This window comes from Erithacus rubecula (assembly GCF_903797595.1).
Source record: "Erithacus rubecula genome assembly, contig: SUPER_W_unloc_4, whole genome shotgun sequence".
In the NCBI taxonomy this organism is placed as follows: Eukaryota; Metazoa; Chordata; class Aves; order Passeriformes; family Muscicapidae; genus Erithacus; species Erithacus rubecula.
The window spans coordinates 207,235-232,802 of record NW_027636323.1 but is presented as its reverse complement, the minus strand read 5'-3'; the positions used below and the strand labels follow the sequence as shown (position 1 = coordinate 232,802).

The following is a 25,568-nucleotide window of genomic DNA, read 5'->3' as shown; positions in this document are numbered from 1 at the left end:
GAAAACTATCCAATTACTTTAAGATTCTAGGTGAGAAAAGACCAATCATTTAGTAAAGTTAAAGACCAATCCTACAAGTTAACAGGGGTTTCTGTAGGGGATAAACATTTCTCTAACATGAGTCATCCTAAGGAAAGGTTTTCTTATCTCAGGGTATGAAATCCCAGGGGCCCTTTTCAGGGATAGTTATATTATCCACATGAAGGAGTTGACAAACTCAGAAGAGTCCCTTCTGTGGATTGTAGCTCGGCTCACTCAGTGTGTTCTCAGTCCCGCCAGTGCTGGGAAATGTTACGGCCCAGGCCAGGCCTGGTGGGCCACAGGTGTGAACTCTCGGTGCTTTTCTGAGTTTTCAGTCCAGAGCAGGTTCGAACAATTCCAAGAAAAAAAGAAAAAAAACAGTCCAGGGGACTCCTTTGCCTCAGCTAGCCAGAAAAACTAAATAAATGCAAAAAGAATGTCTCTTCCGCCGTACACCGCAGACAACATAGTCTGTGTGAAGAATGCGGGGAAGCAAGTGCAGTCTCTGATAACAAACCCTGCACCTCTCTCTTTCCCTGCTTCACTCCTGGAATCAGTCTTAAAGCTGCAGAATTCAATATTCAGCACCAACAGACAATTTGAGGATACAAGCATCATAAACTCACCCCAAGATAGGGTCCAAGGTTCCTTTCCTATCTTGGTAATTCCTGGGAACCAAGGTTGAAACCAGCTCTTCAAGACACATTTTCATAAACAGAGTTTAGTCCTTATCTAGAGGAGGGGGTATTCGAAATAGGGTTGAACTGGGGGGGAATTGTCTCACCAATTATGCTTCTAATTGGGGATTCTTGTCAGATATGCTAATATGCAAAACCTATAAAAATTGTGTACGCGTTATGCTGTGTGTGCATCTTCATTGTTTTCCACCTGGTGAATTGTGCACCAAAGGATCCTTCTAAAGGTAACCCCTTTTTATCACCCTGTGTCTGGCTCATGATTTTGGGGCCAGGGAAAAGGCATCATTACAGAAGTCCAAATAAATGACATCTGTAGCCCTTCCCTTGTCCACTGGTAGAGTCACTCCATTGTAGAAGGCCACTAGGTTGGTCAGGCAGTACTTGCTCTTGGGGAAGCCATACTGACTGTTCCGAAACACCTTCCTGTCCTCCATGTGCCTTAGCATAGCTTCTAAGAAATAATTTATTTTTTTTTACTCTAAGGGTGGTCAAACATGTATTGGGTCTGGCTGAGCTCACAGTGCTGAGCTTTGTATTGGGAGCTAGAAAGGTGTTGAGAACACACCAATGTTTTGGCTGCTGCTGACCAGTGCTGGCACAGCATCAGCGCTGTCTCCCCAACATCCTTGCCCCTCCATCAAGGGGCTGGGAGTGAGCAAGATCCTGGGAGGAGACACAACCAGGCCACTTGACCCAAATTAACCAAAAGGATATTCCAAACCATATAATGTCAGCTTAAATATAAAAGCTAAAGGAGGGCAGAAGAATGGCGGGCATTCATTATTTATGTTTGCCTTCCAGAGAAACACTTAATCTGCTGAAGACCTGCTTTCTGGGAAGTGTCTAAACACACAAGGCCTTACAGAAGTCCAGGTAGATTACATCTGTAGCTCTTTTCTTTTTCACTGATGCAGTCACTCCATTGTAGAAGACCACTAAAATGATCATGCACAATTTGTCTTTAGTGAAGCCATGCTAGCTGTGCTAATCTCCTCCCTCTTATCTGTATGCCTCAATATATCTTCCAGAAGGATCTGTCCCATGATCTTACTGGACACAGAGGTGAGGTCTACTGGTTGGTAGTTCTCAGGGTGGTCCTTTTAAAAATTTTTAAAAATGGACACGTTTCCTTTGTTCCAGTCATCGGGGATGTGGTCTGACTGCCATAACTTCTCAAATACAATGGAGTATGACTTAGCAACCACATCAGCAAATTCCCTAAGGACCCTGGCATTCATCTTGTGTGGTCCCATGGATTTATGTATGGTCAGGTTTCTTAGGTGCTCACAAATCTGATGTTCTCCTATGATGGGAGGTACTGCTTCCCCCCGTTTTGGATACAGACCCTGAGGTTCAGGTTGTGAGAAGAGACATTGCTGGTGTCAGGGTGGTTGAAGTCCTCAAGGAGGATCAGAGCCTGTGAGCATGATTTTTCCTGCAGTTTAAGTAAAAATGCTTAATTGACATCCTCACCTTGATCAGGCAGCCTGTAGCAAACACCAACCATGAGGTTTCCTTTGTTGTCTTTTCCCTTATTTTTACCCAAATGGTCTCAACCCATTCAACACTTGTTTTCAAAGACAGCTTTCTTAATCAATTTTTTTACATAGAAGACAACCCCTCCACCCCTTCTTCCTTGTTTGTGCTTTCTGAAGAGTTTATAGCCATCAATTGCAGTGCTCCAGTCATGTGATTTGTCCTACCAAATCTCAGTGGTAGCAATTAAATCATAGCTTTCCAGGTGCAGAGGCTTTCATCTTTTCCTGTCTGTTACCCATGCTGCATGCATTGCTACAGAGGCACTTCAGTGGGCCTATTGACCTTATCAGCTTTTTAGAGGAAAACAACCTGATTCCTTTGTGGCATTTCACAGGGGTGTCTCTGTTGATTTCTAACACATCATCGGCCTCTGGTTTATTTGTTTTTTTGTTTTGTTTTGGTTTTTTTTTTTTGGTCTGGATGGCAAATGGATCCTTCAGTGCTTTTCAGTAAGGAATCGTTAAGATTCACAGAGCATCCACTATTGCCCAAAAAGGTATAAAACTAGTGCAGATATTCTTCTACCCCCTTTGAGTTGGACAGGGGGAGTGCAGGGGTGTGCACCAGACAATATTCAGAGCTTTCTTGATATATGTATGGGCAATACCTTTGTGTTTGTCCCAAGTAGTCTGTCCCTGCTTCCACATTCTGTGCATTTCCTTTTTGTGTTTGATTTCAGTTTGGAGCTCCATTTGCTTGGGTGGTGGTGGCTATTCCCCATCTAGTTTGAACCACGGGAAGCCAATGACAGCAGAAAAAATGTACAGTGGCGGCAGCAGTAGTATTTGTTGTGTGCTGAGAAGAGTGTGATGCTTATGAAGTCCTGGAGGGTGTTTGAGAAGCTTTCTGGGCCCCCAATACCCTTGGGCTGTGTGTCTGTATAGGGACTGGCCAACAGTCAACAGGTCTCATAAGAGGGGCATGAGACAGTTGGGTGGTCCCCACTGTTGGTGCAGCCAGTTCAAACCACAGGAATCCACATATAACTGGCCCCTAGGAAGTGCCAGTGACCACAGTATGGTGCTATAGGAAACAGTGCTTGAGAGGAATGGTGCAAGAGATTGCGCAGCAGTTCAAGCAGAAGGGTGCATGAGGAAGGCAGCACATCCTACTAGTTGTTGGACTGCTGCCTGCTCTTCTAACACAATCTTACACTGCAGACCCAATGGTCACCCCAAATAGCTGTTGGCTGTGCAAGCCTATCCAGTAGCTTGAGATCTCCAGGGAATTATAGGACCTTATTAGGCAGTGTTTTGAGGTTGTTGAAACCATGGTGGTAGAGACCAGATGAGGGCTGCACTCTGCAGCAGGCAGGAATTGGCTGTCTAGCCAGGCTAGCCTGGAATGAATGGAGGCAGTCACCCCGACAGAGCTTCCTATCAGGGAATCTGTTATCCATGTGGAGAGCTGTAAAGACTGCACCTCATGCTCCTGGGTGGAGGAGATGCAGGAAGAAGTCACCAGCTTATGCTGTATTAGGGAGCGGCGTGAAGACCCACCCTTAAGGGGAAGGGAGCACCTAAGATTCATAAATGCTCATGTTCAAAAGGAATGACCAAAGTCAGAGGGTCTGCAAACAATGAGAAAGTTTTATTAGTAAATTACACACTTGGCATGGAAATTGGTATGTTATTCCCTGTCCTATTATATAAGCACATGGCAGTAGGTTTTGGATAAAGGGGTAGGGTGAAAGACAAAAAGAAAGAGATTAAAGAGGGGGAGAGAAAAAGAAAAAATAGATCATCAGTCCTGGTTTCAGCATCAGTCCAGCAGCGTTGGTCCAACTGATGAGATGTCCAGGGTCCTGGGAGTGCTGCCCGGGCTTGGGGGGTGGGTACATTTTTATGGATAGGTTTCTCTACCCAGAAGACAGGTTTCTCGGTTTCTATGCAAATTAATTCTCATGTGCAGTCTGTTCTTTCAGACCTTTCTGGAAATGCGCCGGAGAGCTTCAGGGGTCTTTGGCGGTCTTAATATCCCCCTATAATCCATGCCCACTTTTTGGCCTCATTCCTATGGTTGAACTGTACTGTGTTGTGCTTATCTCCAGGAACTACAAGGATGTTTATCCCAGAAAAATGCCGCCCTACCTCTGCATGGCACTCCTTCTCAAGCCAAACCTTGTTTTTTCTCATGGTGCACAGTCCTTGGTTGACTCCATAGCCATCTGCTATCAGTGTTCCAGGCATACACATTATCCCCTTGTCTTCTGGGAATCAAGAGCTCAAAGGGTCTCATGTTGGACAGCTGTTTATAGTGCTGCTGGAGAATGAGCTTTAGTCATAGTAATTTTCCATCCTGGCATCAATTAGAGTCAGTAACTTTCTGTGAAGGTCCAATAAAAATATTCCACTTGGGTTGTTATTCAGGCAAGAAAAATAAGTAGTTTGTTAAAAAATAGAAATCACAGAATAAGCTGAGTTGTTCATTCCTGGGAACAGACAGTGCTTCTCATAAACTCAAGAGGGGCTTAGTCCAAGTGCAGTTAGTCGAGGCCAAGGTCTAATGTGCATTTTTCAGATCACAGTGCAGCCTGGGGAGGCACAACACAGCAGGGCACAAGTCAATCATTAGGTTCTTAGAATGCACTGAGGACTGCTTCCTGCCACAGATACTAGACATGCTGACTAGGAGCAGTTCATTGCTGGATTTGCTGCTTGCAAACTGAGACTTAATTGACAAGATAACTGCCAGTGATAGCCTTGGATACAACAATCACAACATTGTGCAATTTAATATCCTGCCAAGCACACTGAAGATCAGTAGTAGGACAAAGACTCTGGATTTTAGAAGAGCCAACTAGAAGATGCTCAGAGCCCAGGTGTGAGGCACTCAATGGAAATCATCCATGAAGGGAAAAGGAGTTTATGAGTGCTGGGAGTTATTGAAGAGCAGTCTCTTGGAAGCACAAGAACAGTCCATCCCCTAAAAAGGGAAAGGAAGACAGAACAAGATGCCACCCTGGCTTAACAATGAGATTATAGGTGTGCTTAAAAGCAAAAAAGAAACATGACAGGTATGGAAAGATATCCAAATAGCCATTGAGGACTATAAGAACCTTGCTAGGACATGCAGAGATGCAGTCAGGAAGGCTAAAGCTCAGCTAGAATTGAAAATGACCAGAGAACAAGAAGAAAGGATTCTTCAGGTATGTCAGACAGAAAAGGAAGGTCGAAGATGAACCTTCCCCCCTGCCCCCCCCCATCCCCCATAAGCAAGGCTGGCAGATGGATAAGAACAGACGAGGTACTCAACAAATTTTTTGCCACAGTCTTTGATGGCAACCTCTCCCACACATCTTAAGTAGATGGACTGCCAGACAGGGGACTGGGGGAGCCAAGTCCATCCCACTGGTCATGTTTGTGAACACTTGAAGAAACTGAACAGACATGAGTCTACGGGACTTGATGAGATGAATCACAGTACAGAGGGAATTGGCTGATGTATTTCCAAAGCCATTCTCCATGATATTTGAAAAGACATGGAGGTCAAGTGAAGTCCCAGGTGACTGGAAACAGGAAAATATTGCACCCATTTAAAAAAGGGTAGAAAGGAAGACCCTGGGAACTACTAGCCTATCAGCCTCACTTCAGTGCCAGGGAATATCATGAAATAGATGCTCCTAGAAGCTGTACTAAGGCACATGGAGGACAGGGAGGTGATTCAGGACAGCCAGTATGGCTTCACCAAGGGCAAGTCCTGCCTGACCAACCTAGTGGCCTTCTATGATGCAGTGATGCCACCAGTGAACAAGAGAAGGACTACAGATGTCATTTATCTGGACTTCCGTAAAGCCTTTGACATGATCCCCTACAACATCCTTCTCTCTAAATTGAAGAGAGATGGATTCAATGGATGGACTGTAAGGTAGATGAGGAATTGGTTGGATGGTCTCATCCAGAGGGTAGTGGTTAACAGCTCAATATTCACATGAAGGTCAGTAACGAGTGGTGTCCCTCAGGGGTCCATTTTGTGACCAGTGTTATTTAATATCTTCATTAATGACATAGACAATGGGACTGAGCTCAGTCTCATCAAGTTTGCAGATAATACCAAGCTGAGTGGTGCAGTTGACAAGCTGGAGGGAAGGGATGCCATCAAAGACAATCTTGACAGGCTAGAGAGATGGGCCTGTGTGAAACTCCTGAATTTCTATGAGGCCACATGCAAGGTCCTGCACCTGTGTGAGCAAATACCATGCAAATATACAGAGCGGGTAGAGAATGGATCAAGAGCAGCCATGAGGACAAGGACTTTGGGGTGTTAGCTGATAAGATGAACATGACCTGGTAATCATAGTCACAGAATCATAGAATCATTAAAGTTGAAAAAGACCTCCAAGATCATCAAGTCCAACCTTTGACCTAATACCACCATGTCAAGAAAACCATATTGTAAAGTGCATGTCCGCTCATTTTTTGAACACTTCCAAGGATGGTGAATCCACCATTTCCCCTGGGGAGCCTTTTCCAATGCTCAGCCACCCTTCCAGTGAAGAATTTTTTCTAATATTGAACCTGAACCTCCCCTGGTTCAACCTGAGGCCATTTCCCTTTGTATTGTCACTAGTTGGCTGGGCGAAAGAGCCAACTTTCACCTCACCACAAGCTCCTTTCAGGTACAGATCAATAAGGTGCACCCTGAGTCTCCTTTCTCCAGACTAAACAACCCCAGTTCCCTCAGCTGGTCCTCATAAGACTCATGCCTTAGACTCTTCGCCAGCTTTGTTGCCCTCCTTTGGACATGTTCCAACATCTCGATGTCCTTCCATGTCCTTCCTGTAGTGAGGGACCCAAAACTGAACACAGTACTTGAGGTGCGGCCTTGCCAGTGCTGAGTACAGAGGGACAATCACTTCCCTGGTCCGGTTGGCCACACTATTCCTGATACAGGCCAGGATGCCATTGGCCTTCTTGGCCATCTGGGCACGCTGATGGCTTATGTTCAGCTGGCAGTTGACCAACACCTCCAGGTCCTTTTCTGACAGGCAGCTTTCCATTCACTCTTCCTCAAGCCTGTAGCATTGCATGGAGTTGTTGCGACCCAGGTGCAGGACCTGGCACTTGGCCTTCATGAACCTGATAAAATTCACCTCAGTCCATCAATTCAGCCTGTCCAGGCCCCTCTTTGTAGGGGTGATCTGCTCCAAAGCATTCCACCTTGGGTGGATCCCATCAAGTCCCATAGACTTGTATATGTCTAACTGATGTAGCAGGTAGTGTTATATTTGCTAGGTGGAATGAGTCCCACAACTGGAGTGTTGGGATGGAGGACTACAGGCTGTTTAGGAGGGATAGGCAGGGCAGGTGAGATGGAGATGCGGCACTATACGTAAGGAAGAGGTTTGATTGTACAGCCCTTACAGTTGCCAGTGATGTGGTGGAGAGCCTCTGAGTGAAGCTTAAGGGGATGGAAAACAAAGGAGATATTATAGTGGGTGTTTATTACTGATCGCCCAGCCAGGATGCAAGCAGCAATGAGTTATTCTGTAAGCAATTAGGAGAAATCTCTGGATCAGTAGCCCACGTCCTTATGAGGGATTCCAACTTCCCAGACATCGACTGGGAATATCATCCTGCTGTGATGAGCAGGCCTTGGGAAGCCCTGAAGTTTGTGGGAGGTAACAAGTACTCTGTGAGCCAACTAGGAAAGATGCCCTCCTAGACTTGTTTGTGACTAGCGAAGGACTCTTGGGCGATGTGATGGTTGGTGGCTGTCTTGCCCACAGTGACCACAAAATGGTTGAGTTTAAAATTTTCAGTGTAATGAGAAAAAAAATCAGCAGAGTTGCTGCCCTGGATTACAAGAGAGCAATCTTTAAGGTATTCATGGAGCTAATTAGAAGATTACCCTGGGAATCTCCTTTTGTGGACTTCGGAGCCCACGAGTACTGGTCAGTCTTTCAGAACCAGCTTTCAGAAGCAGGAGAGCAGGCAATTTCACTGTGTCAAAAGTCAAGCGAGGCAGAAAACCAAATTGGGTGAAGAAGGAAGTCCTCGTGGAGCTCAAGAGGAAAAAATAAATTGTAGAATCTCTGGAAGCAAGGTTAGGCTTTGCAGGAAGATTACAGAGATGTGGCTCATATTTGCAGGGAGCAGACACAAAAAGCAAAGTTCAACTAGAGTTGAAACTGGCCAGGGTTGTGTCAGATAACAAGAAAGACTTTATAAAATACATTAATAGCAAGAGCATGTCTAAAGAAAACATTGAACTGATACTTGTTGAAGATGGTCACCTGACTAATAGGGATGAAGAAAGAACAGAGGCATTACATTCATGTTTTGCCTCAATCATTAGCAATACTGATAGACCTTGGGCTGCCCAGTCCTCTGAGATGGAGGATCATGACTGAGGGAACAGTGGTTTTCCATTTATGGGCACTGAAATTGTAAGGGACCAGTTGTATCAGCTGAATGTTCACAAGATGATGGGGCCTGATGGGATTCATCGCAGAGTTCCGAAGGAGCTAGAGGATGTTATGGTAGGATCCGTCTTGATCATCTGCCAAATGTTTTAGGAGTCTGAGGAAGTCCCTGCTAACTGGAAAATGGCCAATGGTATTCCTAGTTACAAGAAGGGTGTGAGGGAAGACCCAGGGAAATACAGACCTGTTAGTCTAACCTCAATACCTGGAAAAAATCTGGAGAAGATAATACTGTGTGCTACTGAAAGATTTAAAAAACAATGCAATCATCAGGGACAATCAACAAGAGTTTGCCAAGGGAAAGTCCTGTTTAATTTGGTATTCTATAATAAGCTGGGTGTAGTTTTTCTGGATTTTAGTAAGGACTTTGATACTCTCCTTCACAGTATCCTTCTGGACTAGTTGTCCAACTGTGAAATGAGCAGGTTCATGGTGCGCCGGGTAAAGAAGTGCCTGGATAGCAGAGCTCAAATGGTTGTAGTGAATGGGGCTAGATCTGGCTGCCAACTGGTCACTAGCAGTATTCCTCAGGGTTTAATTTAAGGGCCAGTTCTGTTCAATAACTTTATCAATGATAAGGATGCAGTAGTTGAATGCACCATTAGCAAGTTTGCTGATGATACCAAACTGGGGGGAGCTGCTGAATCTCTCGATGGACAAGAGGCCTTGTAGAGGGATCTGGATAAACTGAAGCAATCATCAATGGCATGAAAAATAACAAGTCCAAATGCCAGGTTCTACACCTGTGACAGAGTAATGCCAGGCACAATTATAGATTGGGAGAGTAGTGGCTGAAGAGCAGCCTTGCAGAAAGGGATCTGGGGGTGCTGGTTGACAGGGAGCTCAATATGTGTCAGCAGTGAGCCCTGGAAACCAAGAAGACAAACCTCATCTTGGGGGGCATTAGGAACAACCTGACTGTAAAGGGATTCCTTGCTCGTGACAGCGGGGTTGGACCTTTAAAGGTCCCTTCCAACCCAAACCATATGATGATGATTCAGAGAGCTATGACCTGTCTAACTACTGATGGCAGAATCCTCACTCACTCCTGCAGTTGACACCACAGCCACAGGCCCCAGGGTGCCTACAACCCCCAGTCTGACTCCAGTAGCTGGGCACCAAATTTCACACACACACACACACACACACACACATAAGGGTCTCACCAGCAGATGACACCTGTTCCTTGCAGCACACATATTGTCCTAGTCTCAGATGGGATAGAATTAATTTTCTTCTCAGTAGCTGGTACAGTGCTGTGTTTTGGATTCAGTATGAGAATAATGCTGATAACACATGGATGTTTTGGTTGTTGCTGAGCAGTGCTTACCCTGAGTCAAGAGCTTTTCAGTGTCTCATGCTCTGCCAGGGAGGAGCTGCACAAGAAGCTGGGAGAAGCATATTCCAGACAGCTGACCTGAACTGCCCAAAGGGATATTCTGTACCATAGAACATAATATTCAGTGAATAAACTGGGAGGAGTTAGCCAGAAGGCGCCGATTGCTGCTCGGTCAGTGGGTGGTGAGCATTTGTATTGTGCATCACTTCTTTTTCTTGGATTTTACCTTCCTCTCTCCATCTCATTTTTATTACAACTATTAGCAGTAGTATTAGTATTACAATATTACCATCATTACTATTATATTTTACTTTGTTTCAATTATTATACTGTTCTTATCTCAACCCACGAGTTTAATTTTCTTTTCTGATTCTCCTTCCCAGCACAGTGGGGATGGGGGCAAAGGGAAGTGAGCAAGCAGCTGTGTGTGGTATTTAGTTGCCAATTGGGGTTAAGCCACAACACATGCACAGAGGACAAAGAGTGAGATTAGGCAGGGCGATAGTTAAGAAAATATTTTAAAAGAAAATATAAGAAAATAGGACAGGCTGCAGTGATCAGGCACAGGGCTCAGCCAAACAAGCATACTGACTGGCTCCATTTTACCTGTGACTGGAAACATTTATCCTCCTTTCTGTCTATCCCCCCTCTTTGTCTCTCTCTGCTTCCTCTTTCCTTTGTAATTCCCTTAATCAGTTTGTATAGTTCTATCAATTCCTGCATCCATCACAGTTTGATGTCTGGGATCCCCCCTGGTTTAACATCTTATCAATTGCAAAGTCCAAGTTGATCTTCCTGAAAGTGCTACCTGTAGTTTAGATTCCTTCCTAAATAATTTGTTCTATGTTTTCTGTGTTGTATTTGTTATGGGCTGATGTTTGGACTGGCTCCTCTCCTTGCTTCCCCCGTGCAGCTGCCAGCCCCTCCCTCGGGCTGTTTTATCTAGTCTGGTGTTTTCCGGCTGGCTCTTGCTGCGCTTCGGTCTTGGGCTGTGTCTTGCTCTCTGCCGTCTGCTCAGCTGCACCCCCTCCCCCGGCTGCTTTGGCCGTTTTTTCCCCTTTCCCCCCCCCAGCTGTTTTGCCTGTGCTCCTCTTTTGGCTTGTCTTGGGTTTGCTTTTGCTTGTCTTGGGCTTGCTTTGGCCTGCTCCCAGCTGCCCCTCCCCCTCTCTCCCTTCTTCCTGCTCCAGGGTTTTGCACCGACTCCGGAGGACAAGGATCTGGACTTCGGGGGCCGCTGCTGGAGGTCGGCTCGGGAGGCTCTGCCGCCCTCCCCGGCGAGGACCGGCTGGGTTCGTCTCATCTGGGTTTGGGTTGGGGAGTGTTTCTTTTGTATTTTTGTTAATAAAAAAGTTTTTTCCATTTTCACCTGAAGAACAATTCTTTCTGAGCTTAGTGAAGGAAGGAATTGTGAAAAAGGAAAAGGAGGGGGGGGCCCTTTGGAGCTCTTTTTCCCCAAATTTGTCCTAAACTTGGACAGTATTAAATATTAAAAAGAAATTTCCTGTTTACAGTCCAGTATAATTCTTGTAAATACCAAGTTTTATATTCCTTTCTGTGGAACCAATAATAATATCTTTATGAAGTTGGATTAATATTTTAAGATGTAGAGCCTTAGATACAATTGTAGCTTTTTTCAATCCTATATCAATGGCACTTTCTCTGTGGTGACTTCAAGTGTAATCACAGAAACATAGAATAGTAGAGTAGTTGAGGTTGAAAGTCACCTCTGGAGCTTATCTAGTCCAAACGCCTTCCCAGCCCATGCTCAAAGTAGGATCAGCTAGTGTTGTAATCCAATACCAGAGGTATAAGGAATGCTTTAACCCTTCCCTCCTGTCCCTATCCTATTGGCAGAGAGCCAAATTCCCCTCCCTGACCCTTCACTAGAAAAGACCGTTATCTGAGATCCTCCTCCTCTTTTGCCCTGGGACCACCATGAAATAAACTACAAACTTTGAGAAAGGCAAGGAGCCTCTTTTGAACATTTGTTTATCTCATGCAATGCCTAGCTCCTTATTACAGATAGATAGGAAGGAGTTACAGCATACTGCAGTTGGTGGCCGATGTAGGGCTTGAAATTAAGAGCCCACAGGCAGCTAAAATCCCATTTTGAGCATTTTTACTCTCGTTAGGTCGATCAAGTACCTCCATGCTTGGCAGCTGTTTTATACAGCCTCAGGCAGGCAGGATTGAGCCAGTAGCTCTTCTCTAGCGCCAGAGTGAGTCGGCTCGAAGATAAACAGCTTCCACCAACCACACGACAGCCCAGGTCTGCAGGACAGGTAAAAAATCCCTCATGGGAGGTGGGAACCCCAAAATTTGCCCCTAGTGAGGGGGAGGGGCAGGCTTTAGGACCCTTCGATGCTGCAGCAGCAGCCGCGATTTGGGCAGAGCGGCTCCCCGCTGTTCTCGCAGAAACCGCAACATTAAACCCACTTGCAGCGGCGCAGCTCACTCCTCCGGCATTGTGCAGTGCCCGGGAAGCCCCCCAAAAGCAGTGCAAGGCTGCAGGGCTTCCCCGGGTTTGACACGGATGGCGGGACGCAGGACACGTGTTCGGGTTGGATCCTCCTGATCACAGAAACCCCCGCATTCCCTTTTCTCCCGGAGTTTTTTAATTTCGGGTCAGAAAAGAGTCATTTTTGTTTGTGTGGGTGTTGCGTGGAAGTACAAGGTATTGTGCAGATCACTTTTAAAAAATCAGAATGGGTGCAGAGTTATCTGCACATCAAAAGAGTGTTTTCTCAAATTCAAAAAATTTTACATGCTGAAAAAATTACAGTTTCTAAAAATCTGTTAAAGCATTTTGTCTCTTGGCTGTTTTTTGAAATTCCAGACTGCGAATTACAAAATATAAATTCAGTTTTATTTTGGAATAATGTGGGAAATTTATTAACATCTAAGGTAGAGAAATTTGACTCTCAAGCTGCTCTGTTTCTTCCAATATTTTTACAAGTATGCAAATGCTTATTAGAAACAGAGAACAAAAAACAGCCACAGATAGATCCTTTAACCCCCCCCCCCCCCCCCCCGCCCCCCATCTCCTCCAAACTCCCCTGTCCCGGAAAATAATGAAAAACGAGAAATACCTCAGGAAGCTACTAAGCTTCCCCCCCCCCATATACCCAAGTTCTGAAAATTTTGAACAGCCTGCTAGAGAATCCTCTATATACCCGTCTCTTTCACCCAGTTTACCTTAGGGACACTGTAATAATAGTTCAACAGGAAACTTTCCTTTTTCTCACAATGGAGACTGCATGATCTATAACAGCAACCATGCCTCAGCTTCTTCTTCCCACAAACCTTTCTTCTCGTCAGTCCCCTTCCCTGCCCCCTTCCCTTTCCCCTGTCATAACCTGTTTCTGCTCCCGTGTAACCCTACACCCACAGGCTCCCCTAGTCACCTCTTCCCGGCTCAGGTTACAGATCCCAATCCTCCTAATTACAGCAAATGCCAGAGAGACAGTGATAACCCAGGAACTGCAGGCAATGGGGGAGGAAAACGTTCAGCTAACAGCAGCTGAGGAACACACGCTGTCCCTGCAGCAGGGGAGACTGCACTATCTCCCAGGCTAATATATAAAGAGACACCTAGCCCTAAAGCTCAAAACCTAGAAGACTATATACCATCAGCTGCTCCGGTAGTCTATGTTGGTAGGAGAAATGGCAAGAGAGATTACCAACCTTTAACATGCCAAGATAAAAAAGAAATTTGTAAAATACAAAAAGAATTTGGGAGAACCAGTGAAATGTTTAAAGGCATGATGAAAGCAACTTTTACTTCAAATGAGATGGTACCCCATGATTTGAAGGATCTTTTCAGGTATTTGCTAACTCCCTTTAGAATATGATTTATGGGTTAATATTTGGAAACATTCTTTAATGGTTCTTTTAACAGAGCTTAACCAAAGCCCTGACAATTCCAAAGACTATGAGGATAATAATATTACACTGGATCATTTATGTGGTGAAGGGAATTTCCATTGCCCTGAAAAACAAACTCGAGTGTTATCTAAATTTGTTTTAGATAAAATTTGCAATATAGCCGAAAAAGCTTTTAATCAATTACCAACATTTGAAGTAACTGGTAGTTATATTAATGCAAAACAATATGATTCTGAGAATTTTTTAAGATTTGTAGATCGTCTGCGCACAGAGGTGGAAGGACAAGTGCACGATTCAGCAACCCAGACAGAATTGATAAAAGAATTGGCACAAAGAAATGCCAATGAAGCGTGTCCAAGAGTTATTCTAAGTCTTTCTATGTATCCAGAACCAACTTTAGCACAAATCATAGAGGCATGCACCAGCAAAGCAGAACTGTTCAGTGCACCAGAAAGGAATCCAAGGCCAGCACCATCCAAGCCTGCAGCAGCTGAAACACCACAAGCAAAGAAGTAACCAGTGCCACCTGAACAGCTGCAGCATACCACCTGCTTCCATGGTAAAAAGCAAGGACATTTTGCTAGGGAATGCCCTCTTAACCAGAAACAAAAGAATTCCAACAAACAAAAAAACTGAGTGTGCAGCACGAGCCCGTTATTAACATAACACGCAAAGATATAAATACTGCAGGCACTACTCTGAGAAAAGCCTCTCTCTTAAAAACAAAGGGGGAGAATGGGATAAAAAGTGTGGGTATGCAAAACAAATTAAATGTCAAATGTTCTATTAACCAGGTCCAGCACCCTTGTGGCCGTGTCAGGCTGGAGACTACCAAAGGTTTTCATTTCAGGTCTACTGATTGGACAATTATTACAGTGGACCTGTCAAGCAGCTTATTAGACGTGACCATATTTCACATGGAAATGGAGAGTGACTATTTTGTTGCTGGAGACACAGCACAAACATCCTTAGAAATTGAAGTAGCTCCTATGATTATGAAAGGAAAAATATCCTGCCTCATAATATTAGCACGCTGTTCTCAGCCACCATTCTACCTGGGTGAAGGGCAAATCTTAGCCCTGGCCCTTCCCATTCCAGCAGAGGTCACAGCAGATGGAAAATCACCTGAGGCCTACTGGGTAGAAACGGTGGGTGAGGAAAAACCTTCTTTGGCATGCAACCTAACACATGGATCAGATCATCTCCATGTGGAAGGAGTGCTTAACACAGGTGCAGATGTGACGATCATTCTGGAAAGGATATGGCCTTCACACTGGGAACTGCAACCTGTGGCTGGAAAAATTCAAGGTATAGGAGGAATTAAATTGGCAAAAATACCAAAAAGCATCGTGCAAATTGAGAGACCGGATGGAAAACTAGCAAGTGTCCGTCCGTTTGTTATAGATTACAAGTGTCCCTTATGGGGGAGAGACACCATGTCCCAGTGGGAATTAGAATGATTATCCCTAAAACTCCTCAGGATTTTTAGAACTGGCCACTGTGGAGCGCCCTGCCCAGAAATTAACATGGTTAAGTGACACCCCAATCTGGGTAGCACAGTGGTCAATGAAAAAAGAAAAGCTTAAGGCGCTTGAAGAACTCGTAAAGGAGCAATTGGCAAAAAACCACATTGAAGAAACAACAAGCCCTTGGAATTCCCCGGTCTTTGTAATAAAAAAAACCGGGGAAGGACAAGTGGAGATTGTTACATGACCTCAAAGAAATAAACAAAGTGATTCAGGACATGGGGTAACCTCAACCTGGGATGCCATCTCCAACAATGCTTCCCCAAGATTGGCAATTGGCTGTAAAAGACATCAAAGATTGTTTTTTCCAAATCCCCCTACACCCTGAAGATGCCCCAAGGTTTGCATTCTCAGTTCCCTCGATGAATCGAGAAGCCCCAATGAAGCGGTACCACTAGAAAATGATTCCACAAGGTATGAAGTGCAGCCCTTCCATCTGCCAGTGGTATGTAGCCTCATTGCTATCCCTGGTGCGTGCACAGAGAAGGGAAGCTATCATATTACAATATATAGATGATGTCTTAGTGTGTGCTCCCAATAACTTAATACTCCAACACACACTTGACCCAGAGGTTAAAGTTTTAACCTCTGCTGGATTTCAATTGCAGGAAGACAAAGTTCAAAGGATGCCACCTTGGAAGTATCTGGGCTTGGAAATTACTGCACCGACCATTGTTCCACAGAAATTGGAAATCAATTGTAATCCCAAAACCCTAGCAGATGTCCACTCCCTGTGTGGGTCTTTGAATTGGGTAAAGCCCTGGCTAAGTCTCACAAATGAGGACTTACAATCCCTTTTTAATTTATTAAAGGGGGAGAGGGAGTTGGTTTCTCCCAGGGAACTGACCCCAGAGGCAAAATCTGCAATTGTAAAGGTACAGAAAGCATTGGCAGAGAGGCAGGCTCACCGCTATCAGCCTGAGTTGCCTTTCAAATTCATTGTTTTGGGGAAACTGCAACACCTGCATGGTCTAATATTCCAGTGGATTGAGGGGCAGAAAGATTCACTTTTAATCATAAAATGGGTCTTCCTCTCCCATCAAAGATCCAAAACCATAACTCAGCCACAGGAGTTGATAGCTCAGCTGATTCAGAAGGCAAGAATGAGGCTGCGTGAGCTGGCTGGTTGTGACTTTGCATGCATTCCCCTCCCGGTCAAACTTTCTGAGGAAGGAAGGAAGGAACTCTCCTGAAAGGTTGACCAAAGAGATGTTTGAGCACTTGCTCCAGAGCAATGCCAGCCTCCAAATATCTCTGGACAGCTACAGTGAACAAATATCGGTCCACAGCCAAGCTCATAAGTTGTTCAATGAGGATTTCCACCTCATCCATCATGAAAAGAGGAGTCGGAGACCACTCAGATCTCTCACAGTGTTCACAGATGCATCAGGGACATCGCACAAGTCGGTGATGACTTGGAGAAACCCACAGACTCAGCATTGGGAAGCTGATCTTGAGTTTGTGGAGGGTTCACCCCAAATAGCCGAGCTGGCTGCAGTTGTGAGAGCCTTTGAGAAGTTTTCAGAACCATTTAACTTGGTAACTGACTCAGCTTATGTTGCTGGAGTAGTGTCTAGAGCGGAGCAGGCAGTTCTCAAAGATATTGATAACAAGCATCTCTTCAGGCTGCTCTCAAAACTAATCTATTTGGTTTCACACAGAGAGCATTCCTTCTATGTGATGCATGTAAGGTCACATACAGAGCTGCCAGGAGAAATCGCAGAAGGGAATAGAGTGGCAGACTCCCTTGCAGCCCCAGCTGAGAAAGCACGCCTCCCTGACATCTTCCAACAGGCAAAGCTGAGCCACCAGCAATACCACCAAAATGCTCCAGGTGTGGTTCATCAGTTCCAGCTAACATGGAGTCAGGCTTGAGCTATTGTGGCCACCTGTCTCAGCTGCCAGCTCCAGGCCATGCCATCACTGGGTATGGGGGTTAATCCCTGAGGCCTTGGCAGCTGTGAAGTGTGGCAAACAGACATTACACACATTCCCAGTTTTGGTTGCCTCAAATATGTCCATGTGAGTATTGACACATATTCAGGTGCAATTTATGCGTCTGCTCATGCAGGAGAAAGGGCTGTTCATGCTAAACAACACCTAGTGCAAGCCTTTTCAGTGTTGGGGATCCCTAGGGAAATCAAAACAGATAATGGCCCAGCATACATATCCAAGGATTTCCTGGAGTTTATCCAGCAGTAGGGAGTGGAACATAAAACTGGCATCCCCCATTTCCCCACAGGTCAAGCTGTGATCGAGCGTGCCCACCAGACGCTCAAACAGGTCCTGGCTAGACAGAGGAGTTCCACTGTGTGGATGTCTCCACAGCAAAAGCTCTGTAAAGCCCTGTTCACTGTCAGTTTCTAGAATTGTTCATTTGAAAACATGAGTCCTCCTGTGGTACGTCACTTTAACAGCAGTAAACAGTTCAAGTTGTCTCAGCATCCACCAGTTTTGATTAGGGACCCAGAAACATGGGAAACCAAAGGTCCCTATGAACTTGTTACCTGGGGACGTGGTTATGCATGTGTATCCACTCCCTCAGGCCCTCGGTGGATTCCCCAAAAGTGGGTGAAACCTTTTGTTCCAAAAAATCCAACTCTAGCAGAAGGAGATGAAAAGCAAGTTGTCATTGCTTCAAAAAGAAGACGCCGCCGGAAAGAAGAGGAAAAATCTTCATAAAGAAGGACCTTCTGGCAGACAGAGACTTTTAATGTGTTTTAAAATGTTTGTTTTTCCTTTTAGAGAAAACCTACCCTCCACTCAACCCCGTGAAGAACCCCTTCCAAGTTGTCTTCTTGTTAACACTGAACAGTTTGGCAGCAGGATGGATCGTCCCTCAGCCACGTCAAAACATTTGGGTGACCCTGGCACAGACACTCCAACAGGAAAACATATGTCTGTCCACTGCAGCAGCAAAGGATCCTATGTCCACCTGCCTGGTAGGAGCCCCATTGAAGGCTGGAGAATATTCAGCCAGCTTTGAAATACAAAAGCCCAATGATAAAAATCCTAGGCAGCAAGCTGCAATGAGTAAAAACCCCATAGAGGAGTTGCTGCCAAAGCTGCCCAAAGCAGCTCAGAAACCCCAAGAATTAGAGTTATTGAGTTCCTATCCAGCACAATACTGCATTCATTTTAATATCATCCCAAAACCTACTAACACTAATGAGTTCCATCTCATACGACAATTTCATAAAGAATTTATGGCCAAACATTGGTGTAATATTTTAAACCATATTGCAATGGGCACTCCAATGTATTCAAGTCCCAAAAGTCTCCCTAAGGGATTGTTTTTGATTTGTGGAGACCGGGCATGGGCAGGGATTCCTTCTCGGCTTCTAGGAGGGCCATGTACCTTCGGGCGGTTGTCCCTGTTAGCACCCAACAAAACCCTAATTAGTGATTGAACTCACAAGAACAAATTGGCTGGAAAAATACAAAAAAGAAATGCTGACAATTTGGATCCAAACTGTAATGCTGATATTTTCCATTGGGCCAAATCATAAAGAATTGCTGTGTCCGTGTTTCTTCCGTGGGTCGCAGCAGCCAAAGCTCTAGGTGAATTAGGCCACCTAGAGTGTTGGTTTGTTAAACAGGCAAACTTAACATCAACTGCCATCAGTTCCCTCCTAGAAGATGAGGAAATTACCAGGCAGGCCACACTCCAAAATCGTGCTGCTATAGATTTTCTTCTGCTACTGCATGGACATGAATGCCAGGAATTTGAAGGACTTTGCTGTATGAATCTGACCTCAAAAGCTCCTAATGTCCACTCTGCCCTCCGAAACATGGACAGATTGATGGGACAAGTAAAGCAAGAATCTGAAGATTGGTTCAATGAACTGTTCAAAGGCTGGGGGTTCTCAGGGTGGTGGACTTCTTTAGTTAAAACAATTTTGTTATTCTTTGTTATTATTTTCCTTGTAATAATGGCATTCAGGATCCCACGTCACTTAGTTTTCAAAGCTATTAATGGTATCATTCCTTCTACCTCTGTATTCAATCACATAGAAATGAAAAGCATAGAACAATCTAATTCTCCCACCAATTACAAATGGTGGGCAAAATCATAATCCAAATCAAAATAAATTTAATATCTTGCCCTCACTTAATAAACAGAAAATGGTGAGATGTTGTAATCCGATACCAGAGGTATAAGGAAGGTCTTACCTCTTCCCTCCTGTCCCTATCCTATTGGCAGAGAGCCAAATATCCCCTCCCTGACCCTTTCCTAGAAAAAGCCAAGATCTGAGATCCTCTTCCTCTTTTACCCTGGGACCACCATGAAATAAAGAAAGGCAAGGAGCCTCTTTTGAGCCTTGTGTTTATCTCCATGCTAAGCCTAGCTCCTTCTTATGGATACATAGGAAGAAGTTACAGTATTTAGCATGCCTCCCTCTTTGTGCTGGTTTCAGCTAGGGTAGAGTTAATTTTCTTCCCAGTGGCTGGTACAGGGCTATGTTTTATTTTTGTGCTGAACACAGGGTTGATAATACAGAGATATTTTTGTTATTGCTGATCAGGGCTACACAAAGCCAAGGCCTTCTCTGCTTTTCATACTGCCAAGTTGTCAACGAGGCTGAGGGTGCATGGGAAGTTGGGAGGAGACACAGCCAGGACAGGAGACCCAAACTGACCAAAGGGATATTCCAGACCACATGGCATCATGCTCAGTATATAAAGTGAGGGGAAGAAGGAGAAAGGAGGGGAATGTTTGGAGTGATGGCGTTTGTCTTCCCAAGTCACTGTTATGCATGATAGGGCCCTGCTCTCCTGGAAATGGCTGAACACATGCCTGCCCATGGGAAGTGGTGACTTAATTCCTTGTTTTCATTCCTTTCTGCCCATTTTTCTAGTCTGTTGAGATCCTTCTGAAGGCACAGCAGCCATCTGGTCTATCAAACACTCCTTCCAACTTTGTACCATCTGAAAACTTGCTGAGGGTGCTCTCTGTCACACTGTTCAGGTCATTAATGAAGTTGCTAAACAGTATTGACCCAAGGATCAGCCCAGGGAAACACCACTAGACATTGATCTCCAGATAGACTTTAGGCTTCTGATCACAACTGTCTGAGCCCAGCAGCTCAGCCAGTTTTCAGTCCACCTCACTGTCCACTTATCTAAGCTGCACTTTGTCAGCTTGTCTATGATGATGTTATATGAGTGTTGAAAGTTCTCCCTGAGCAATTTTGAAGTTAGCCCTACTCTGACTGTGTGTGGGGGGGGGGTTTACCATATAACCTCTAGAGGTCTCTTTTGACCTAAATTATTATATGATTTTAAGTTTGAACATGGGAGAAAGGAATTTGTTGGTAGAAAACTTGTTCATTGAAGCAAGAAAAGCACAGTAAATAGAAGAATATGAGAGAGAAGCAAAAGGACATATTCTCCTTCCTCTACCTTCTTTCCTTTGGAAAAAGTAATAAATACATATATCATTGCACTTAAAACAATAACAAAATTATATAATTGTTTTCTGTAAGTAATGACTACAACTGCCTCAGCAATTTAGGAACTTGCCAGTATAATTTCAACTAGAAGGATAGAGGCCCACATGAAGACTACTTTATTACACAGATGATCATATCATGACAAATTTAGACCATACTTCCTATCAGCATAACTTCAAACTTGTCCATAAACCCAAGTTTTTTCCCCAAACAACAAAATTCTGCATATACAGATTCACACTGTCCAACTATAACAATTACCTGAATTCATTTTAGATTAATTCAAGTGGTATGAATCCAAGTTGTTTTCACTCAAATAATGATTTAATATGACAAAAAAGAAAGTTTTTGTTCAATTTCTTTGCTAATTAAAACATAGCAGCTCATATGATGTCATAAATAGAATGCACATTTAACTTCATATTTTAGTAAACATTCTAATTTAGATGAATAACCAACTTACATTGTTCCATTTGTGTAGACTGTGTCACTTCCCTCCACATACTGAACCTGGGCTGGATAGACATGTTGTACCTGTTGCACAGTCTGTACTTGTTGCACCTGCAAACAAGAACACCAGAAATATAGGATAGTTTACCTTATAAAAAGAATTAATGCTTCAGTGCATCTAATGATTTCTAAACAATACTCTCAATTTTGGGACGTCCCTTTTCTCACAATTACTAAATGGCACAAAATGCAATATTGTGTTGCAAATCTGTAGCATGCTAAGTGGAGTGCGGTGTTGATTTGGCATAGCCTGATTTATTTATTTTTTGTAGTGGGGGGGGGGGGGGGGGGCGGCACAGGGGTAGCTTCTGCGAGAAGCTGCTAGAAGCTCCTACCATGTCCAACAGTGCCAATCTCTGATGGCTCTGAAGATGGACATGCTGCTTGCCCAATTAGAGATGTTGGTAATGCTTCTGTGATTACATATTTAAGAAGAAAATCTAAACAGCAGTTTTTTCCCCAGAGGTGGAGAGACGCCGTGGCTGCCACTGTGGCTTGCCACCATCTCAGCACAGATTGCAGCTAGCTTTGCCTGCCTGGCTGCCCCAAGCCAATCATGCTGCAGGCAGAAGAGCCCTGCATGAAGAGAGGTGCTAAATAGTGCCAGCGCTGTAGCGGTCATCACTGCCCACATGGTGGTGGTGCTGCTGCATGGCTAACAGTGAAAATGTGGCAGGCCACTCCCTGATGTGGAACCTGGATGAAAGCAACTTCCCGGCACTGCAGGATCCTGAAAGAATCTTTGAATTAGTGGAACTTGTTGACAATGGTACCTACAAGCAGCAGTTTTTCTTCTAGTCAGAGAAGAGGAGGAAGTGAGAATATGTGAGGGAAAACAACATGGCACACTAAGGTCAGTGGAAAAGAAAAAGTAGGAGGAGGTACTCCAAGTGTAAGAACCAAGATTCCTCTGCAAGCCTTAGTGAGGACTATAGTGAAACAAACAGTCCCCCTGTAATGTATGAAGTCTATGGGGGATGCAGAGATTCACTCACAGCCTGTGAGAAAAGTGTTCACGCTGGAGCGGGTGGATGCTAGAAAAAGCTGCAATCTAGTGGGAGACCCGAATAGAGAGAGAGGGCCCTTGCTTTCAAACTAGAGCAGCCTAGCCTTAAAAGACTGCACCCCGTGGACAAATGACCCATGCCATAACAGTTTTGGAAAAACTGCCCGTGGGAGGGACACCACAGCATAGAAGAGAAAAGACTCCTCTCCCCCAGCAAACAGAAAAAGATCTCAAATGAAAAACTGACCAAGACCCCCATGCCCTGTCTCCCTGCACTGTTGATGGAAAAGAGGGAGGGGATAGAGGAGGAAAAGGTGTTTTAAAGGCTTATTTTATGTCTCATTATCCTCCTCTGACTCTGCTAATAATAAATTTACTTTTTATTTTAAATTTGAACATATTTTGTCCTTAGAATGATTTTTCCCAGTCCTTAACTCATGAGCCCTTCATTAATTTTTTTCCCCTCTCCTCTGCTCAACTTTAGCAGAAAAAGGTAAGCAAATGACTTTCATGGGTAGCTGGTGTTTGGCCAGTGTCTAACCACAACAAGTACTAATACTGGAGATGGAGGCCCTTGTGAGTATGGATATTTTCAATACCAAGGAAAGAACTGTCTAGAAAGATCAAGAACTATATGATTTATAACAAGCTTAGGAACTATATTTTGGAAGGTAGTAAATTTTATTTGGTCATCTGTATGCTGATTTTTTGTAATTTTTTTACTACAGTTTAACTCTATACAATACAAGCCTCTAAATCACAACTTACCTGTGATGTTAAAAGGCAAATTTTGACCTGTGAGAGTAGGTCCTAAAAAATTCAGTGTAATCCTAGAAGAGTCTGGTTCTCATGCACGTGATGCATCATCATGTCTCCAAGGTGCACTGCTCTGGCAGACATGCTCTGGAGTGGAGGATTGTACTGAGAGCTTTACAAAAACCAGCAAAACTGTGAACCTAGCACAGAGAGAGAGAAGGCGCACCACCCTCAGCCAGAGCAGGAGCTGTTAAAAGCTAGACAAGTGGCAGCTCTAATTCAGTGTAGGCAGCGCCAGGACTGAAGGTGACCAACTCCCACAGGTACAAAAGATGCGTCCAAGAAGCAACCAGGCATGGGGCAAATAGGGCAGGCAAACAGGGTGTGACTATCATGATTTAGAAATGATATTCCCCAATTTAGGGCTCCCTTTGCTTTATGGCAAAACCAGTTTTCAGGAGGATTTGGATTATCTTCTTCCCTTTCTCAAAAACCTCCTCTGCTGTGTTGCCTCATAGGATGATGCCATCAATGTACTGTGTTCTGAAGCCTCACCCTTTTGCAGTGCAGTCTGGATCAGTCCATGGCAAATAGCAGGGCTGTGTTTCCACCCCTAGGGCAGTTGGCTCCAGGTGTACTGGATGCCTCTTCAGGTGAAAGAAAACTGTGGCCTGCATTCTGCAGCTAAAGGAATTGAGAAAAATGCATTAGCAATATGGATGGCAGCACCATTTTGCTGTCTGGTACTCCAGTTAGTACTGAAGCTCCAGTGTGTCCAACTCAGCAGCATTCAGTGGTGGTGTGAATTTGTTCAGGTCATAATAGTCCACTGTCAGCCTCCACTCTCCATTGGACTTACACACTGGCCATATGGGGATACTAAAAGGTGAACAAGTCTTGCTGGCCACTCCCAGGTTCTCCATAAATCATCTATGTATGGGAGTCCCAGAGTCCTGGTTGGTGCAGTGTTGCTGACAGTGCATAGTTGTGGTAGCAATTGGTATCTGTTGTTCTTTGACCCACAGCAGTTCCATAGAAGGTTCCTCTGAGAGACCGGACAAGGTATTCAGCTAATTCCCTCTGTCTCCACAGCAGTTATCGCAAAAGCCCAACAATGCCCTTTTGGGTCCTTGAAATACCCTCTCCTGAGGTAATCTATGCCAAGGTGCACAGGGGCTCTGGACCAGTCACAATGGGGTATTTTCACCATTCTTTTCTAGTCAGGCTAACTTCAGCTTACAGTACAGTCAGCTGTTGGGATCCCATTGTCACCTCAGAAAGAGATGGATTCTGCCCCTACATATCTTGATGGCATCAGGGTACATTGTGCACCAGTGTTAACTAAAGCCTTATAGTCTTGTGGGTCTGATGTAACAGGCCATGGGATCCCCACAGTCCAATAGATTCTACTGTCCCTTTCCTTCACCTGGCTGGGAGCATTACCCCTCTAGTCCTGGTCAGTACTCATTGTTCACTTCTTGTAAATATGACCTGGAGGTCCCTTTGAGATGATGAGAAGTAACATCAGCCCTTCTATTCTGCCTGAGGACTTGCCCACTGGAAACTGGAGCAGCATTTATCCTTGAAGAATTCCCTGCGGTGGTTGTTCTTCCACTCAAATCACATAGCCATGGCTCCCAGGGCAGAGGTAGGTTTTCCATCCCCCTTCCTCACGTCCTCTCCGTGGTCATGCAGGTAAAACCACAGGTTACCTCATGGTTTGTACCCTCTCTCAAGTGGGAGGATGCTTGCTTCCAACAGCAGAGACTCTGGTCCATACTGGTGGGGCATAGGGCATTTTCTCTCTAACTTGCTTGTGTCTTTCAAATCTGTCCATAGTCTTGGACAGTTTTTCCACAGCCAAGGCACAGGGTGGTAGGGAGGAAAAATGATGATCTTCATATTGCCAGAGTCCTGTAGTCACCTGAAGCACTGTTTGTTCTTTTGTCATTGGCATCAAGGTCAGTGAGTTGGTGTATGACAATGAAGTGCTCTGTACAAACTTCCGCCACATGGATTGTGTATACCACTGTTACACTGGACCTCATCTGGATCTGCAGGAGACTGTTCATTATTTGAATCCCTACAAAGTACCTCCAGCACAGCTAATTCTCTCAGGTACTGGATACCCTTCTCCATGGCATTCCACCTGCTTGGGCTCACTACTAAATCATCCTTGAGAAAATACCTTTCCCTCATGTTTGACAGGAGTTACTTCCAGAGGCTGAGAGTTTCTGTCTTCTTCTCAATGCCCTTGTCAATGCCCACATCCCGGGACAGGAATCCCAGTTGCTTGGCTTCACTACCATCTAGTTTCATATCTTGGGCTGTGATATCCCAGCACTGGAACAGCCAGGTCACCAGGGTCTCACCCGATTGGCGGCTGAAATCTTTTCACATATCTTGCAGCT

General features: G+C 44.6%; 1 protein-coding gene across 2 annotated transcripts in view; it reads right to left on the bottom strand.

Moving 5' to 3' along the window:
• LOC306814096 (transcription factor RFX3-like) overlaps positions 1-23,818 on the bottom strand; it is a 144,594-nt gene extending 120,776 nt beyond the window's left edge. The window contains exons 1-2 of one of the 2 annotated variants that reach the window (XM_079329820.1): positions 23,713-23,818; positions 21,349-21,446 (exon numbers count right to left, since the gene is read on the bottom strand). The gene's annotated coding sequence lies outside the window, so the exon portion shown is untranslated. Of the gene's footprint in view, positions 1-2,064; positions 2,136-21,348; positions 21,447-23,712 lie in introns of those variants that run through there. The other variant, XM_079329821.1, reaches the window with a different exon arrangement.
• Between the last annotated feature and the right edge of the window lie 1,750 nt (positions 23,819-25,568).